Below are 6,000 nucleotides of genomic sequence, written 5' to 3'. Positions count from 1 at the left end.
CCCCCCCTTTTTTTTTGACTGTCTTCTTCCCTTAATTCCTGCCTAAACGGTTTTGCTCTGGGAGAAGAAATCTTTCCTAGAGGAGGGGGAGAAAACCCTTAAGAAGAGAAGGGTATTATTGTTTTAATCCTCTTATCCGCAGTCATTTTAAAACAGGGTGTTTTGGAACCTGAAATGGCGTCTTGTCCTCCCAATCCCACCCTAAATCCTTCTGGGATGGGAAAGAAGTCTAAAGAAAAAGAAAAAAAGCAAAAGAGAAAATAAAAGAGAAAACCTTGGCATCCTGCAAAGGATTTCAACAACTGCAAAGGCATGGCAGAGCCGAAAAGCAAATAAAACCAACGGTGCAGTTAAGGTCTGCCAAAAGCTATCTCTTGGGCTGCCTCAGAGAGATATTGTGTGTGTGTGTGTGTGTGTGAGAGAGAGAGAGAGAGAGAGAGAGAGAGAGAATAGTAGCAGAAATTAAAGGAAATACTAAAACTGTTATGTCTGCATCACGCCTACTTTTTCCTTCCTTTTAATCCACCGGATTATTTAGGAATCAAGTCTTAAGCCCACCCGCGGTCTTCGCACACAGACACACACACACACACCGCGGCAAGGGTTAACGTTCTCTGAAGTCACCTACGCTTTTTTCACTTCGTTAACTGTAGTAAGGCTCCCGTAGATTTATTTATTTGGCGAAGGGGAATTTTAACGCGTCTATTTAGAAATAAACTCAGTTTAGAAAGCTCTATGCCCGGGTAAACTGGGATGGGTGGGTGAGGGGGGGTAGGATTTCAGCTTTAGATCCCATGAAAATGATGCCGTCACAAGCAACGGATAAGACTGCAAGTCGTCGTGTTTAAAAAATGACCCAAAAGCTCTGCTCTTTTTTTAAAAAAAAAAAAATACCCCGCCAAGCGTGTGTGGTGTGGTGAGGGGAGGCTTAGTTTGGATATCTAAGGTTCCTCAGCAATCAGGATAATAAAAAAAAAAAAATCAAACTGGACGGGAAGAGGATGTGTTCCTGTCCTGGGTTGGGTACCCAGTGAAGAGGTGATTTCAGAAGTCCGTAATTCTGTGGAGTAGCACCCCAAAAGACGGGGCGGTTCTCGGGATCCAAGTCATAGTTGGGCAACGAGATTTGAGGTGCGTGGGTGGGATGCGTGTGAAACTAATCAGGGGTCCCCAAACTTGGCCCAAACTTAAGACATGTGGACTTCAACTCCCAGAATTCTCCAGCCAGCTATTCTGGGAGTTGAAGTCCACAAGTCTTTAAAGTTGCCAAGTTGGGAGACCTCTTGAGCTAAGGGATTTTCGCCTGGAGACCTGTGCGGGCGTCGCGTGGAAAGCCTTCCAGACGCGACAAGTGTGAAGGGTGAACTTTGGACTTTGGCCTCCCCCGAAAGGAAAGGCGTCATAAAACTCTGCGAATATTCCAAGTTCAGGGCTAAGTCCAGGTAGGACTTTTCCCCCTCCTTTACTTTCGGGTGGGGGGGGGCGTCCCAACTGTCGGCGGCGATCCGCTGTTGATCTTTGCAGGCACCTCTTTATCGGCCTCACCATCCTTAGGATACAAACCAAGACGAAGCGCCGCGGAGGGATTAGTCTCTTTCTGTCCCCCCCCCCCTTTGGCTCTCTTAGGGGCGTGGATCCATTACTCATTAAAGCACTAATGCGACCCCTTTTTCCTCTTTCCACTGCTTCCAATTCGACCCCGCCAGCCTGCTTTGCTATTATGATCGGCCAGAGATTCAATTAGACTTTTTAACACCTGACTAGCCTTGGAATAAAGGACTGGAGCGAGCGGGAGAAGCGCTTAAATTGCTATTGGAAGGGAGGGAGGGAGGGAGAGAGCGAGGGAGGGAGGGAGGAGGAGGAGGAGGAGGCAGGGAGACGTGGCGGGCCGGGGAGGGGGCGATCAGCAAAGCCTCTCTTTTGATTGACGTGGGGAAGAGCCACTGAACATCTTGTAGGGGAGCTCCCAGGTTTATGGTGAAGGCTCCTTTTAAAAATCCTTCCTGAATCCGCCTCCCCGCCCAGTAGATGGCAGCTTTGCAAGATCTAGAGCCCGGCAGGAGGAGACTTGGAGTAAAGCGAGCGCTCTCGAGTCCCGCGCTGGACGCTCCGCACACTCCCGAGCGAGAAGAGGGCTGCCTCCCTCAAGGCCGGCGGCGGCTTCTGCAACCGTCCCACCAAGACAGAAGCATCCTCTCGAAAGGTACGACGGCCGTTGGGTCCCCCCGCCTTGCTCCTCCCTCTGCTTGGAGCGCCCGGAAAGGCCTCCCGGGCGCTCCAAACTTTGCCCGGGGCTTTGCTTCTCTCGTTGAAGAGGCGTGCGCGCGTTTGACAGGATTGGGTCGAGCGGTTTTCCGCGTGGCGAGGGTGAGGAGGAGGAGGAAGAAGAGGAGGAGGAGGAAGTGGCGAGGATGCTTCTCTGTCGGGGACCGAATCCTGACAGGATCCAGGGACAAACTTTTCCTCCTTTCCCACGAACCCCGCGGGACGGTCCCTAGTCCGGGCTCCCTCGTGGAAGTCGCTGCCAGCCCCTTACGCGGAGGCAGTTCCTTGCCATTTGAACGAGCCCGCGACTCCTCTGGGCTCCGGCTTGACTTCATTTGGAACAGATTAGTTCTGTTCTATAACTATTCCTCCCCCCACCCCCCCTTTTTTTCCTTGTCCATTCCCCCTTTTTCTTTTAGGTAAAAGAAAGAGAAATCTCTTGCCTCGCTTTTCAAATGTAATGTTTTGCAGATGGTTAGAGGAAAAGCACAGATTCGTTTGGTTAAAAGTTATTTCCTCCCCCCCTCCCCCCCCTTAGCGAGGAGGCGGGGAACGCGGTTGGTTTTAATACTCAGCTTCGAGCCTTCAAAATTGTCAAAATGTCTTGGCTCCCCTTTGAACTCATTTCCACGCACTCCGTAGGGGTTAAAATGAAAAAGAGTTCAGACTTCCCTTCCCTTCCCCTTGTTTTATTATTGACTTGTGGGGCGCTTCCCCTCTTTTTTTTTTTTTTTCTTTTTAAAAACTTTTTCCTTCCTTGCCAGGCGTCCCGTCCATTTGCCAAAGGGCGCAGTTAAGAGTTCAGCGCTTCCATTTGTAGGCTTGACCCATTTCATCCCTATTTACCCTAACGACGTTTTAATAAGCTAAACAGCCGAGGGAGGCCACGAGAGACAGGCTTGGAGGCGGAGGGAAGCGGAGCCGGAGGCGAAGAGATTAAGTCAAGAGAAAGAAAGCTGAAAGACGAATATTTCCGTAGCAGCAGTATGCAACCGTGGGGGGAAGTGCGGGGAGGATTTTGTTTCTGATCTGGATGGGAATGTTAAAGAGGATTGAAAAGGCCACTGCGTGGAAAACTCTATCTTAAAGCGAGGTTGGACTAGATGGCCTCGGGGGACCTCTCCGAACCCGTTTCTAGCACGGGTGTAAATCTTGGCAATACAGTTGGTGGGGAGAGTGTTCAGCCTGTGCAAGGGTTGAATGGGTCTCGCTCTGAAGTATTTGGGTGGCCAGGGATTGCAGGCCCACGCAGGGAGAGTTTGGTAACGTGGGCCTTTGTCGCCTTGTACTTAAGCGCGAGTTTTTCGGGGAGCGTGTTTTTATTGGTTCTTTCCTAGGAGCTTCACCCTCTCTCTCCCCTCCGGCAGCTCCTCTTTAGCCCCCACCCCGTCAAATTCAGGAAAGCGATGGGACATGGCATCGCTGTGACCCGGGGTTGATAAATTGGAGGCTGACCAATACAATCCTAGGTTGCGCTTCCATTATGCTGCGAACCCGCACGGAGATCCGCCGGCATATTTTTCGAGTCAAGAGACTGCACATGCATCTCGGCCCACCGCCTCCCCTGGGGCCCTTGGATAATGGATGAACCAGGGTGGGAGAAAGAGGAGCGCGTATGTGCGCGCGAGTGCGCGCGTGGAGGGCGCACCGCAATTCATTCCAAGCCACCAAGAATTGTTTGGCCAAAGGATATTCTTCCCTATTCCCCGGGTACCTTAAAAAAAAAAAAAAAAAGACAATTCTATGGTTTAAATACCCAAGTCCTGGAATAGCTGTGGGGTATTTAAATCTCATTGTTCTGTTAAATCGAGGCAAACGAATATTTGCGAGTATGGACAGGGGAGTTTGGGAACAGGAAGCAAACAGGTTTTCTTTCCTATTTTGCATTCATTAATACTGTCTATGATGTCGTGAGATCCCCTTGTCTTTACAAAACAAAAACTCTGCGTCTCCAATTACTTGAACGTTAATCCGGTTGTTGAAGGTGGATCTAACTGCCAAGTAAGAAGCTCGCTCTCTCTAACACACACACACACACACACACACACAATACCTGCCACGGAGTAAGTCACGTCCAACACAATGTTTGAATTAGTCTACAATCTCAAACTTTGAGGAACACTGGAACAGATTTTCCAAATAAAAAGTGTTAATGTTGCACAATTGCTACGGTTGCACAGGCCTTTTAAAAATAATTTATCTTTCTGATAAGTTAGAAGCAGAAGCAAACAAAAATGAGTTATTGAAGAAAAGGAAGAGGTGGGAGGGGAGCAGGCTCTGTTTATTTTCAATAAGGGCATAACAATTCTTAGTCCGTCTTTTTCCCCTGTTTCCGAAGATTTAAAGTAGTGCTTGCTGAAGGAAGGGCAAAAATCTTTATAAAATGTGCAAAATAACTCTTGGAAGTTGATGTGCAGTAAAAGTTGGTCAACTAATTTCATATGTCAAAACATTAATTGCTCAACATTTCTCAGCCATTTCCATGGAATTAATAAACCTAGCTCCGATTGATTTAAAGTTGGGGGGTTTTTTTGAAGCTAAATTGAGGAAAGTGAAATGGTAGAACATGAGATAAGGGCCAGCTAACTAAGATTGATACATTTGGGGTTTTTTGTTTGTTTGTTTTTTGCTAGGCAATCCTAGAGGTGAAACCTTATCAGTTTATATTGGGTGAAAAGAAGAAAAACAAATAAATAACTGATCAATATCTTTATCAGTCAAATGACATCTAGAATGGCCTGTTTTTAGCAAAAAAAACCAAAAAAAAACACACCAAAATGTATTCAGAATTCTTCTGGGTGGCATTACAAAACTTATCTCCTGCCTCATGTTTTCAAAGCATGGTGGGAATCTCCCCCCCCCCCACTTATAGCAAAGTGGCCCCAAGACCCTCTCCTGCTAAGAAAGGGTTTCCATCTACAATGCTGAAGGAAAGGCAAAAATCTGGATAAAATGTGCAAACTAACTCTTGGAAGTGCCTTGGACCCGCAGAGCGCCGGCCAGAAAGACCTAGCCCCCAAATTCTCTTCTGCCCTGCGTTTGGGAAGATCCTGCCTTGGAGAATTGGAAAGCCTGCACACCTTTTTGGTTCGTGCCAGTACAAATACCTCCAACTGTTCGGCGTTGGATCCCCATGAAGAATGTCATTTTCGGCCCACTGGCGCTTTCCTCCCTCCCTTCCCATCGCGTAGGCCTGGCGCGAAACCCTTGGGGTTCGACGCGAAGCCTCGGCCTGAATTTCCCCTGACTTTAGACGAGGCGAGTCCCTCGGATTTCGACGAAACTTGCTCCGCAACCAATCTGTCTCCCAAATTGATGTCTGCGTTGGAATCGGGCTTTGGTGCCGGGTCTGAGGAGGAGCGAACTGCTCCAGAAAAGGCCAGGGCTGGCCAAAGCCAGAAGGCCCCAGAAGCATTGGGCTCCTCTCCTTAGGAATGCGCTGAGCCAATCGACCGACAACTTACTTCCCGAAGTCTGATTTGCGTTTCCTCCGGCACTGTTTGTGATCCGGCTCCAGGAGAAAGGGACTCTGGATCAGCGAAGCCCAAATCTCGGGGTGTCAATCGCTGGAATCCCGGCCACTGTTTGACGGGACCGAGGTGATGTCCTCAACCCCCACCCCCCACCCCATTCACACACGCGCTCTGTCCGGATAAGAACTTAGAAAGGAAATCGACTCGTTCCTGCACCTAGAACGAAGCTTGGAAATGTTCGCTTCTCAAACCGATGTGGTCG

At 48.9% G+C, this 6,000-nt stretch overlaps 1 protein-coding gene across 1 annotated transcript in view; it reads left to right on the top strand.

The window, feature by feature from the left end:
* Window positions 1-2,025: 2,025 nt before the first annotated feature.
* The window catches only part of DMBX1 (diencephalon/mesencephalon homeobox 1), a 36,184-nt gene continuing 32,209 nt past the window's right edge, over window positions 2,026-6,000 (top strand). The window contains exon 1 of the mRNA XM_026665663.2: window positions 2,026-2,203. The gene's annotated coding sequence lies outside the window, so the exon portion shown is untranslated. The remainder of the gene's footprint in view (window positions 2,204-6,000) is intronic.

This window comes from Notechis scutatus, chromosome 3 (assembly GCF_049901735.1).
Source record: "Notechis scutatus isolate UNSWTSFEM ecotype Mainland chromosome 3, rNotScu1.2, whole genome shotgun sequence".
NCBI classification, from domain to species: domain Eukaryota; kingdom Metazoa; phylum Chordata; class Lepidosauria; order Squamata; family Elapidae; genus Notechis; species Notechis scutatus.
Note: the sequence above shows the minus strand (reverse complement) of the source record. Positions and strands in the feature narration are given on the sequence as shown.